Raw genomic sequence first — 13956 nt, forward strand, 5'->3', positions numbered from 1 at the left:
ATCCGGAGCGCCGCAGACCTTGCAAGCGCTAGCCGAGGTCCTCAGACGCAGCTGGGCTCTGGGATTGTTTCCAAGCAGACTCTCCTCTGCAGGGCAAAGGCCAATGGACTCTCCCACAGCAGCAATGACGCTTCTCCCTGCATGGCAGACCAGGAACCTGTACCCAGATTGGTCCTATTTGGCCAAGAGGGATAGAATAAAGACTTAGGTCCTGGTTTAGAGTTCAGCAGATGGGCTTCTCTGTAACAAACATGTCAGAGATCCTGTCCGTCATATTACAAGTGCCCTTGTATATGATGTACTCATAATATGGTGCATGAGTAGCCATCGTGTCTGTGACAAAGTAAGTGAATTCTAAATCAGGCTCTTAATCTGTCCCTGGACCTCTGTCCTCCTCAGGTATACTGATGCACACATTCTGGGACCATTAAATGGTTGCAGTACTTATGGGGAGAGTCGATCAATCACCTCTGCTACAATGTTCACATTATGATGAACAAGAGTGGGTGTGGCATAACGGCCTGAGTTGCTGACTTCTGATGGAGGGGAAAAAGGTTCGAGTCTTGGCGTCAGCTCAACACCCTGTGATTCTGGGGAAATCACCTAATTTCCCCAATGCCCATAATTCAGCGCATTGAGACACTCTTGGGTGATTTGCTGCTCTTTACAAACCATGGGGAATTTGGTGATACAGGACTTCTGCGCCTTATCAGAGGTGCTGGGGACTCGTTACATCCGTATTACGGGTGAAATCCTGACAGGATACGTGTCAGGTCATATCGAGGGGAACTGCATTTTGTATCTGCGGTCCCCGTCTCTTCTTTGGAATGGTGCCCAAACTGAGGACACTTTGATGTGATACTCTTACGACGCCATCTTATTGGGGTCTTGGAAACTGGTGGTTACTACCAGGACGTGCGGGTTTTCTGTGATACTAACCGTTGGAAATTTTCCCAACATTGGAACGTGAATATCTGGGACGACACGACCCTGGTGACGCTTTTTAAGAGGACTTTTATTAATCTGACTCAGATTACTATATTCAAGTGTTTTTTGTGTAAGCCCTGACAAAGTTCCCGTGGCACAAAGGGAACGAAACGCGGTGGTTGTGCCCTCTCTTTTTTTAAGAAAATTAAAGAATATAAATAAAGAGAAGAAACTTTCAAAATATCTGGTTACGTAATTGACTTCATTGGAGTGCAGGGATGCGCCAGAACAGATGCGACATGCAATTCCCCCCTTGCGCCACCACGGATGCGTCACATTTACAATGCGGCGCACCGTGGCGCAAGGATGGCAGAGGCGTGTGGCATAAGGGCGGCGCATTGCTGGAGTCGCGTCGCAAGCGTGACATGGCTCCACCAATGCCCAGGGGCCACCTATACCTAACATGGTGCGTCAACCCTTACACCTGCTTCAAGCAGGCGTAAGTGTTTGACGCAGTGGCGTCGTAAAACTGACTCAGTAAAATCTTTTACATTTCACTGTGTCAGTTTTACGGGGCTTTCCTGCGACGGAACGCCCACCCTTGGACAGAATGCCCACATAAAACCTGATGCATGTTTCATGTGGCGCAGGGCTTTACAACGTGACGCATCTGCTTAGATGCGTTACATTGTAAATACGTAAAAACGTGGTGCATGGTTTACGCTGCAGCTGCGTCACGAAAGTGACGCAACGGCGGCGTAAAAGTGTCGCAAGGGGCTTGAAAATCTGCCCCCATGGATTTATTTATTTATTTAACTCCTTGCTCAACACATGGAACGCCTTCCCAGGGCAGAGTAACTCAAGGGAGCGACGTGTGCTGCCTTGAGTAATTGCTGATTTACTATGTCACGCAGAGATATGCAAGGTGGCTCTGTGCAGCATGGTGCATCTCATGTAAGGGTTTGTCATACAGGGTGATGCAAGGACAACACAAGCCCTTAATAAATCTGGCCCACAGTCCTTATACTCTAAGCCTCACACACAGAGGGGCATAGTTACAAAGGACGTGTGATGTCCTTGTGTGCAGCAAATCGTAGCAAAGCAACACAAGTCCTTAAATGGTATTCATAAAGCCATGTAAAGGGCTATTCGTGCCACCTTGCGTGACTTTGTAAGAGTTGTCTATGTGTTGTATTTTATTGTGTTATGGGGTAAACAACCTTTACAACGCAACTTGTACATCGCAGAGCCTTTACAACGCAACCATTACAACGCAAACTATTACAACGCATTGCTCTGGAGGACGCTATAGGATAGGGAAAAGGTTAATTTACTATACAATAACCTTCCCTAGTGTCCACGGGGACTGGAGTTGGAATAGTAAATTAAACTATTCACTACCCAGCACCCCAAAGCACTATGCTTTGGGGTAACAAGGAGGAATATCTTTATTTCTCCTTGTTATTTTCCTCTTTCCCCATATTCACGAAGACATTCCTGCCCATAACGCAGACACCTTTGCCCCATGGCGCGAGTATGCCTGCATTGGTACTGAGCAGCCACCATAAGTGCTCTCTTTGTTTCACGCAATGCCGCGCAGCAAATGTGCGTACTGTCCTGCATTGTGTGACGCGTTACTAAGGCCAATGTGCACGCTTGTCTTTGACACACAGCCTTTGCTCATGGGTGTGAAAATACCAATAGGAGAGGCTGGCACAGCCTTTTACCAGGGGGAGACCAGTGGGAGTCTCTCCTGAGAGGGCACAGGGAAGACGCCTGTCACTCAAAAGGAATGCTTGCTGCAACCGCTGCCCATCCCTCACAACCCAGGCAGAGACAGCAAGAGCCAGTCTCCTTAAGAAGGGGGGCCTTTGGGTGCCCACTGACCTCAGCAGCTTCCTCTGGGGTCTCATTCCATTCAACAAGGAGGCCCCACAGTGGCTTTGGAGTATTGTTGGGCTAAATGAGGGCAAAGCTAAAGGCACAGAAACAGTATGTGAAAAACAATGCAGAACAGAAGGCTGTCCACCTCAGCCCTCCTATGATGAGACCCCCTCTCACTATCTCTTACGGAGATCTGGGGCCCACGTTCTGTTTTTAGACCCTACAAATGTGATCACTGTGCAGTCACAACAAGCATTACAATAGTTGGAGTAACTAACTTTCAATGGAATTAAAAATAGCACACTCAGGGCCAGATGTAGGAGAGCAAATACCGGTCGGTAACGGCCGAATTCGGCCGTTACTGACCGGTATTTGGGTTTTCAGATGTAGGGGCCAATATTCGGTAAATTTACAGATTCTGTAAAATACCGAATCGGTAATTTTACAGATTCAGTAATTCCAAATGTAGGTGACACTATTATGCTGGCACCCTCGCACAATGGGGCAAGATTGCCTGCGTTGGTGCTAGGCAGCACGCCACACTATGCACCAGTGCAGACTCTCCCACTATGGAACTGTTTTCCTGCTGAGGGACTAAAGGCATCAACTTGCGCTGCCTCACGTTACTGTAGATTCACTAAGCCACGCATGGGCATGCAAGGTGACTCTGCGTGGGTTAGCAATACAGAAAGAAGGGTATGCGTTGCCCTGCGTCGCCTTGTGTGATGCACGGATAACACAAGTCCTTAGTCAATCTGGGTCTGTATAGCTAGGGGCGTGTCTGCTTTTGCTCCAGGCCATTGGATAAGAAGGGATCAAACTTTTCTCATTTCTTGAAAGTGAGATTGTGCCGGGTGAGTATAACAAAGGTTCTATCTCTGATTGCTCCAGATCATTGAATAAGGAAGAATCTATCAGTTAGATTTCACCAGGTCGTTGTAAAAGAGAGGGTCTGTCTGTTGAAGGGCGTTCAGGAACTCTTGTTGAGACTCAGTTCCTTTGTTCAGCACCATCTGAATCAGCCTTGCATTCTGACGGCTGGTGATCTTTTCTGCAAGAACTTCTTCAATCTCATCCTTTCGGAGCACGCGCTTGTGCTGTAGAGTGTCCATTATAGATCCAATACTTCCCATCCTGTCGATTAAACGGAGTCTGTGATTCTTAATGAAAGTTTCTGGAAGAGGAAAAGAAACAAAAAGAACATTGATTCACTACCTTTAATGTAACCCTACTCATATTGTTCTGACAAACTCAAATGAAAGCATTTAAGCAAACACTGAAAAAGCCAGACGCACTGGCTGTTAAGATCATCAGAGACTTTCATATTAATGAATTAATGAAAAAGGAGCAAACAGATATAAATGAAGGAGAGCAGAGGCCAAGTGTTTATTGTTTTCTGTAATGCATCATTTTGTTTGTACTTTGCTTTTGGTAAAATACAGTACAAATATATGCGTAGAAATCATTTAATGTTTCAGTGTAACTAAAAAGACAAAGCACCAGGGTAGTGCAAGCTTTCTCTAAAAACCAAGGAATCTTGCTCTGCTGAAGGATCTACTTTTTCTGTGACTGTGAAAAACATATAATGCAACCACCAGTCCTGTAACAGTTCTTTATGTTAGAGAAGCTTGCACTGCTGCTGCATCTCCTGTAACAGTTCTTTATGTTAGAGAAGCTTGCGCTGCTGCTGCATCTCCTGTAACAGCTCTTTATGTTAGAGAAGCTTGCGCTGCTGCTGCATCTCCTGTAACAGTTCTTTATGTTAGAGGAGCTTGCGCTGCTGCTGCATCTCCTGTAACAGCTCTTTATGTTAGAGAAGCTTGCGCTGCTGCTGCATCTCCTGTAACAGCTCTTTATGTTAGAGAAGCTTGCGCTGCTGCTGCATCTCCTGTAACAGCTCTTTATGTTAGAGAAGCTTGCGCTGCTGCTGCATCTCCTGTAACAGTTCTTTATGTTAGAGGAGCTTGCGCTGCTGCTGCATCTCCTGTAACAGTTCTTTATGTTAGAGGAGCTTGCGCTGCTGCTGCATCTCCTGTAACAGTTCTTTATGTTAGAGGAGCTTGCGCTGCTGCTGCATGTCCTGTAACAGTTCTTTATGTTAGAGGAGCTTGCGCTGCTGCTGCATCTCCTGTAACAGTTCTTTATGTTAGAGGAGCTTGCGCTGCTGCCTCATCTCCTGTAAGAGTTCTTTATGTTAGAGGAGCTTGCGCTGCTGCTGCATCTCCTGTAAGAATTCTTTATGTTAGAGGAGCTTGCACTGCTGCTGCATCTCCTGTAAGAGTTCTTTATGTTAGAGAAGCTTGCGCTGCTGCTGCATCTCCTGTAACAGTTCTTTATGCTATTGAAGCTTGCGCTGCTGCTGCATCTCCTGTAACAGTTCTTTATGCTAGAGAAGCTTGCGCTGCTGCTGCATCTCCTGTAACAGTTCTTTATGCTAGAGAAGCTTGCGCTGCTGCTGCATCTCCTGTAACAGTTCTTTCTGTTAGAGAAGCTTGCGCTGCTGCTGCATCTCCTGGAACAGTTCTTTATGCTATTGAAGCTTGCGCTGCTGCTGCATCTCCTGTAACAGTTCTTTATGTTAGAGAAGCTTGCGCTGCTGCTGCATCTCCTGTAACAGTTCTTTCTGTTAGAGAAGCTTGCGCTGCTGCTGCATCTCCTGTAACAGTTCTTTCTGTTAGAGAAGCTTGCCCTGCTGCTGCATGTCCTGTAACAGTTCTTTCTGTTAGAGAAGCTTGCGCTGCTGCTGCATCTCCTGTAACAGTTCTTTATGTTAGAGAAGCTTCCGCTGCTGCTGCATGTCCTGTAACAGTTCTTTATGTTAGAGGAGCTTGCGCTGCTGCTGCATCTCCTGTAACAGTTCTTTATGTTAGAGAAGCTTCCGCTGCTGCTGCATGTCCTGTAACAGTTCTTTATGTTAGAGAAGCTTGCGCTGCTGCTGCATCTCCTGTAACAGTTCTTAATGTTAGAGGAGCTTGCGCTGCTGCTGCATCTCCTGTAACAGCTCTTTATGTTTGAGAAGCTTGCGCTGCTGCTGCATCTCCCGTAACAGTTCTTTATGTTAGAGGAGCTTGCGCTGCTGCTGCATCTCCTGTATCAGTTCTTTATGTTAGAGAAGCTTGCCCTGCTGCTGCATCTCCTGTATCAGTTCTTTATGTTAGAGAAGCTTGCGCTGCTGCTGCATCTCCCGTAACAGTTCTTTATGTTAGAGGAGCTTGCGCTGCTGCTGCATCTCCTGTATCAGTTCTTTATGTTAGAGGAGCTTGCGCTGCTGCTGCATCTCCTGTATCAGTTCTTTATGTTAGAGAAGCTTGCCCTGCTGCTGCATCTCCTGTATCAGTTCTTTATGTTAGAGGAGCTTGCGCTGCTGCTGCATCTCCTGTAACAGTTCTTTATGTTGGAGAAGCTTGCGCTGCTGCTGCATGTCCTGTAACAGTTCTTTATGTTAGAGAAGCTTGCGCTGCTGCTGCATCTCCTGTAACAGTTCTTAATGTTAGAGGAGCTTGCGCTGCTGCTGCATCTCCTGTAACAGCTCTTTATGTTTGAGAAGCTTGCGCTGCTGCTGCATCTCCCGTAACAGTTCTTTATGTTAGAGGAGCTTGCGCTGCTGCTGCATCTCCTGTATCAGTTCTTTATGTTAGAGAAGCTTGCACTGCTGCTGCATCTCCTGTAACAGTTCTTTATGTTAGAGAAGCTTGCACTGCTGCTGCATCTCCTGTACCAGTTCTTTATGTTGGAGAAGCTTGCGCTGCTGCTGCATCTCCTGTACCAGTTCTTTATGTTGGAGAAGCTTGCGCTGCTGCTGCATCTCCTGTAACAGTTCTTTATGTTAGAGAAGCTTGCGCTGCTGCTGCCTGTCCTGTGACTGTTCTGTGTGAGAGAGCAGCCTCCACTGCTGATGCTATAGTTACATTTTAAACTGTGTGTTATTGACAACAAAGGAGGAAGGTTGTATGAAAAAGGGGCGGTGGAGCTGGGGGATGAAATAGGGAGCACCAGGTGCAAAGGTGGGAGTGGATTCTATGGGGACTGCTGGGTGCTTGCCAGAGCTGAGGGAAGATGTAAACTCCTCTAAATGTTTGTGTCAAATTTTCTGTACAACACTCTGTGATGCTTTTCATCCAGTGGGTTCTTCCGTGTAGGAAGGGTTGTTGTGGCCATGGGAGCTCCTTTAATTGTGGAAATGCACTAAAAGGTCACACTGACTCCTCTATCTGCTTTTGAAAAGCATTTCACCTATTCCTTATTTTTATCACCTATTTCGTCCTTATCTATTTCTATCTCCACTCAATTTTCTCAGTTTCTCCCTCCCTTCTCTTTTTCCTTTCTTCATCGCTCCCTACTACTCCCTTTGGTGCTTACCCAATTCTTTCTAGGTCTCTCTCTGGTCTCCCTTCTTTCGCTTCATTTCATTCTATTTCCCTTCCCTTATCCCTCTCTCTCTGGCTTTTGTTCTCTATTTTCATTTCTCACTCTCCAGGTCTCTCCTTCTTTTTTCATTCAATATCTTACTCCTCTCTCTTGCTGTGTCTCTGAAAAAAGGTTATATCAAATGAAATGTCCTTTTTAATTAGAGGGGAAAGAGGTGATTTAAAAAATCAGCTCTTTCCCCTGAACCAAGTGTCTTTGACCTTTTCTGTAATAAGAGCTACTTATCTTCAATGAAAACCATCTAGAGCTACTAATAATATTAGAGCTTTAATAGTGACCACATCGGACACGATTACTAGGTGACAATATGCACGATTATCAGCGGTGATCACCTCAGTGCATCAGGCTGGGTTTCTAGCAGCAATGAAAAAAATGCCTCTACATGAGTCATACACAACAGCCATAGCTGCAATGCCCCGGCATTACGTTTTTTCCCACATATATATTTATTGGTTTAAAGAGTACAATTGTATTGCAATATCCATAGCACACACTTACTTATAAATATCTTATTCAACCAATGTTCTGCCAAAGGCGCGTCTGCTGTTGTCGTACTTAGCCACTGACAGATACATCATCGGGTCTTTTCCTCCACCTGAAGAGATTGTCTCTTGAATCTGAGACCATATTGGATTTACCATGTGAGGAAAAAGGTTTAACAATACCTCCTACCTGTAGAAAGGACACATTTTATTAAGAAGATCAAGCGTAGTGGTATGATTAAACAATTTGGGATGTGAAAAGAGAGGCATTAGGTCTCTCTCACCTCTATCTCTGGAAGACCCAGCTCAATATGTTTTAGCCAACTTTGCGCCCCATGGGTCGGCGGCTTTCATCAGAACCGAAAGGTCATTTTTTAGGATCCATTCAGGAAGTCAAATTAAATTAAATAGGAAACTTTCCCTCCAATTTTTGAATTTTATATCTTCTTTTTTGGTCATATGAGACTCTTTGCCCAGTCCTAGAAAGAGGCTATGTCTATGTTTGCTCCATTAAATGCAAACATCTTCAACCCTTTTGGGGTTGTTCGTCTATGTGAGCAAATGCAATAATTGCTCATGTATTCCATACTAGGATGGATCTTAAGTTGGGGGGCTCTATTACCAAAGCCTCCTCTATGCGAAATTTGGGCAACTTATACTGTGTCGATCTCACTGTATTTTGAAATTATAAGAAGTTTGAGTCTAGGTAAATGTAACCATAGACATTGCTTTGAAATGAACAACAAGTTGAAAGGAATCTGTGACCGCAATGTTATGTGCATTGGTTTTTAAGGGAGTGAAGTAGTAAAGAATTTCTAATTAGTTCTGCTTTGGAAACTGGTGGAAAATGGCTTCAGCTGCATACCTTAGTGTTAGACCTGGCACCTTGGCGTGAGTCTCCCTTCCACTTTTTGCTGATGTGCCTCAGATGTTTTGCTGGTGTCCGCAGCTCAGGGAACTGCGCCACTGCCAATCCGTGCCACAGCGCAAGTGCTCCCAATGTAAACTGTACCTCTAATTGATTTCCATGATTGGCTCATTGGATTTACTGTCAGTCCCCAGTAAAGTGCACCAGGGGTGCCAGGGCTTGTAAATCCAAGTGCTGCTAGTGGGCCTGCACCACTGGTTGTGCCACCCACAGAAGCAGCCTTTTAAAATGTGTCTAGGGTCTGCCATTGCAGAACCTGCGTGCAGTCTGGTACTGTCATGCTGGCTGGGCAAGTGCACCTACTTGCCAGCCTCTAAACCTTCCCTTTACTTCATGTGAGTCACCCCTATGGTAGGCCCAAGGGCAGGGTGCATCGTAAGCCTAAGGTAGGACAAGCCCTGATGTGTGTGGCATGTCCTAATAGTGAATTACAGCCATTTTCCTTTTTCACTATTGTAAGGCTACCTGTTCTCATAGGCCAGAATGGGCTGCTGGAATTATTACACTCTATAATCCAGCAGGCTCAGGGAACATGGTAGAAGGTCAAGGTTAGTATGCCTGAACTCAGAATAATAAAATACTTATTTTAGTAAAGTTTATTTTATTATCCTGTGTTTGCAAATGCTACTTTTAGAAAGTTAGCATTTGCTTGCCTAACCATTTCAGCCCGCCTCCGCTAAGATGTGTATCTGGTGTCTGGGTTTTGTGAGTGACAGGGCTGGGGACGACAGGTGGTGAATAGAGGGATTACACCTTGGTGGGAGGTGGGAGTGCCCCTTGACTCTGAATAGGGCTGTGCTCTGCCACCACAATACTGGCTCCACCTCCTGGGGAGCGACTGATGACTCTGCCCTTCACCTGGCCCAGGAAGAGGGAGGATTGTCAACAGAGTGCTCCTGACTGTACTTGTCATCACAATGCTGGCTCCACCTCCTGCGGAGCGTCTGCTGTCCTTGCCCCACACACTGAAAGAAGTAGCCAGAGTCTGCACAACAAAGTGCTACAGAGCTGAATGGGACTATGCACAGGCCCCCCTGGCCTGAAAAGATAAAAAGAAACTGTGTATAAAAAGAGAGCTCTGCTCCTAACAAATCAGATCCTGCTTGTGAACCAAGACGACCCCTCTGCCTGAGGAGAAGGAACCAAGGAAGCTGAAGGAGGAAGACTGTCCCTTTCCTGGGGGACTAGCCTGCAGTGGGAACCTTGCTGCCAAAGGAGAGGAAGAAACCTTTTTAAAAGACTTTGCTTTTTATTTCTACAAAACTTGTGCTTCTGAGCTAATCTCCAAGGGCCTGGAAGTGAGCTGGCCCCCTGACCTGAGCCCCAGGACCATTGGCCTCTTCCCCCGCCTTCGCTGAAGAGTTGCTGGACTGCCTGTGTCCCCGCCGCTGGAGCCGTCGCTGAATGCGCCTCGAAGACCTGCCCTTTTAAAAAGCCCGTGCTGTGCCACCTGACTCCGTGTGGCTCCGCTCCTCCTCGAGCCGGAGTCCGCACTGTAGCCTGATTGGGCCGCCTCGCACCGTGCTAACTTTCCCCCATCGAGCCGCATTCCCACTGCCTTCAAGTCACTGCGGACCAGCCAGCTTGTACCCTGCAAAGTACTGCCCGCACTCTCCAGCCCCCGAAGCCGCACTGTGCCACCGTACGCCTCATACGCTTGAAGCGTATTAAACCGCACTGTGCCGCCATACGCCTCATACGCTTGAAGCGTACACCATCGCACTGTGCCGGTACGCCACGTACATACGCCTGAAGCATACCCCAACGCACTGTGCTTGAACGCCTCGTTGAATCAAGCGTCCCACAAGAAGATATGGCTCGTACGCCACCTAAGTGTCTGCCAGCCTTCGCTTTGCCCAAAAGTACGGTGCGTACCTTTGCCAACGTACTGTACGGACCCTCCCAGAGGCCGTGCCGCATTGAGAGCCGCCCTGTACATTTGAACCCGTACAGGCCACTCCGTGCCGCAACCCTGCTTCTGGGTCCCCTGAGCGCCACGAAGGATGCCTGCAACCGGACCCTCCTCTGCGCCCCCTCGAGGCCCCGCCTAGACGCCCTGCACCGCGGCGCCTCTCTACTGCCGGATCTCCACGGAAGGCCCGCCGAGGAACATCTTCTTTTTCCCCACATCTTTTCTTCAAAGAAATCAGGTACTGTTTCTGCAAATCGCACCGACGGGTGCCCGCAGTGGACCAAAGGGTCCGCATTAGTGATAACAATTCTCTGCACATCTTCCCCAGCAGAGGGCCACCCCGTGCTTAAGAACTGCACAAACCTGACCCCAAAGAACGCTATTTACAAGAACACTCTTGTTAAGAAAAAGTATTGTGTACTATTTACAGCGTTATTTATGGTCTTGTGATATACCTGCCTAAGAGTTAACTATATTTACATAAAGTCTACGTATTTTTATAAAAATACAGCCTGGTGTCCATTTGTGGGGGGTCATTGTTTTTACTGTGTATGATCATAAATGCTTAACTAACTTAGCGCTCTGAGGATTAGCCTTGACTGCTCGCGCCACGCAACCTAAAGGGTGAGCAGGGGTTATTCTTAAGGGGCAGTTCCCTTGCCCTGACTAGAGGAGAGGGTCCCTGTTTGTCACAAGTGCATACCTGTGCCAACCACAGACCCCCAATTCTAACCCTTAGTTTCTGTCTTAGAAGGTCTTCATAGGTCTAGGAAGAGGGGCGGGATTATTATTCCTTTCATTAGAGAGGAGAAGCTATCAAAAATGGAGTTTGGACGGTTATAAATAGATAAAGAAGTGAAGGGGGTTTCAAAATTACTCCTCCTATTGCGAAGACGTTTAGAGAGTCACCCTACAGTTGTAGTTTCCCCTTTACCTTAGTCCTTCAGTGCGCACTCCACAACGTGTCCTCTCCAGCCTGTATCCTAATCCCTTGTGTGCCGAGGACTCAATGGTTATGTCCACGGCTGTAGTGCTGCTGTGCCAAGGATGTAACATTACCTGCTCGGAGCAGCAGTCAGAAATCCCTCTGCTGTAAAAGGGATTTATTTTTTCTTTTTCAGCCTCGGGATCTGGAGAAGAGCTTCCCCAGCTGCCTGACCCTTTTTTTCTCAGTGTAGTAATGATGGCTGCGCATGATGGGTTCATGGCGTCATTACACTGAAAGTGAAAGTGAAATGAGCTGATTTGATTCTCCCCTTTCCAGGTACCATTGGAAAGGGGAGAATCATCTCCCAAACAGGGATCCACCCCCTAGACACCAGGGAGTGGGAGTGGCCTCTTGGGCAAGAGTTTTTGCTCCCCCACCACCATTTTTGGCATTTCCAGTCTTTATGCCCCCTGGGGGGCAGGTGGGGCAATAGGCCCTGATCTGATGGTTCCAGGGATGTTTTTTTATATCATTATGCAGTGTGAGGGTTGCCCAAAATGGGCATGCCAACGCCCCCACCCTCCCACAACTAAATAGACAGTCGTTCTGCCCCCCTGGGGGGCAGATGGGGTTATAGCCCCCCAATCTTCCCCCGGGGGGGCAGAAAGCTCACTAGGCAACAAGTATTAATTTTATTTCAGCATGTAGGGTAGGGGCTGCACAAAATGGGCATGCCGATGCCCCCACCCTCCCAAAACTAAATGAACAGTCTTTCTGCTCCCGGGGGGGGGGGGGGCAGATGGGGCTAATAGCTCCCCCTATGCCCCCCAGGGAGGGGGGAAGCACACTAGGCACCAGAGATTATTCTTATTTCAATATGTAGGCCCTCTGGGGGAGCAGAAATAACATTAGGAACTGTAAGGGTGGGGGCGGACCTGAATGAGCAGTGTAATTCCCCGACTCACAAACAGGCACCGTTTTTGATGGTGGCAATAGCCCTCGACCTGCCCCTCCCTGAGGGAGCAGAAAGCTCACTAGGAACGAGGCATTATATTTATATGAAAATTGAGGCTTGAGGGCTGTGCAGAATGGGCATGCCAATGCCCTGCCCCAAAAAATAGCTACTATCATTCTGCTCCCTCGTGGGGGCAATAGCCCACCATTTTGGGTCAGAAAGCCCACTAGGCAGCAGAGATAGGTTTACAGGCATGTCAGGGAACAAACCCTAAGGCAAGGGTCACTCCCCTTTTCTTGTGCAAACATTTTGGCAGTTTCTGCCTCCCTTTGGAGCAGATCAGCAATATTTTTAGGCTCATCTGCCCCCAAAGGGGGTAAAAAGCCTCTACACATTAGTGAAATTTGCTGTGTGTGAACTAGTTTGATTGACAGTCTGTGTGTACTGGTGTTTGACTGGCTGCGTGAGAACCTACATTTTGATGGCAGTGTGCATAGCCAGCAGTGTCTGTGGAGTAGCGCTTGGCTGTCAGGGTGTATGGACTGTTGCTTGGCTAGTGATATGCGTGGATGGCAAATGTCTGGCAGTGTACATGGACTGTCGATTGGCTGGCGATTTGCTTGGATGGTGCTTGGCCGGTGGTTTGGCTTGTGTGGATCCGCCAGCGTTTTATTACCCCTAACCCTTGTAAACCTCAAATTTAGCTTACAATTCACACTTTCCTCACATTCCTGTGTGGAAAATGTGCCGGATCACTGCGCACAAATTTCCCACCACCCAGCATTTCCCTAGATCTCCTGAAAAAATAGTACCTCACTATTGTGGGTGCCCAAAGCAGATAATCTTAAAATGTATAAAACGAAAAAACTGATTGGGAACCAAAGTGGGTCCATAAGGGCAGTTTTATTTCATAAGTTTTTAGTCTGACTCTGTTTTGGGCACCCACGCAAGTGAGGTAAAAATGTTATCGGAAGACTAAGGGGAACGCAGGTTGGTGGGACATTAGTGCCGGCGCGATGAACTCAAAACCTTCTCACACAGAAATGTGAGTAAAATGTGACTTTTTATCTAAATTTGAGATTTGCAGGGGATTCTGGGTAAGAAAACATTGGGGGACCAAGACAAGCCACACCTCCCTGGATCCCCCTCTGTATCTAGTTTTCAGAAATGTCTGGGTTTGGTAGGTTTCCCAAAAACTCAGGCGACCCCCGTTGTGACCCCCGTTGCAAAACCAGATCGTTTTGTGATAGATTATTCTGATGTCTCTACAATATATTTTGGGGCCTCCCCACACAAGTGAGGTACCATTCTTATCAGCAGAATAGGTTGGAATGCTGGGGGGGGTGTAAGAATTTAATGTCAGGTCTGATGAGTAAATTAATCTCTTGGTCAAAAGGCAGATCTTGTAGTCCGCTCAGGATATCTGAAGTATCTTTTAGATATGTGAGTGTCTTTTGAACTATTGGCCTGAGAAAATGGACTGTGAACTGTGAAAGTGGCTACAAAATGGAG

The sequence above is a fragment of the Lissotriton helveticus genome, chromosome 6, assembly GCF_964261635.1.
Source record: "Lissotriton helveticus chromosome 6, aLisHel1.1, whole genome shotgun sequence".
In the NCBI taxonomy this organism is placed as follows: domain Eukaryota; kingdom Metazoa; phylum Chordata; class Amphibia; order Caudata; family Salamandridae; genus Lissotriton; species Lissotriton helveticus.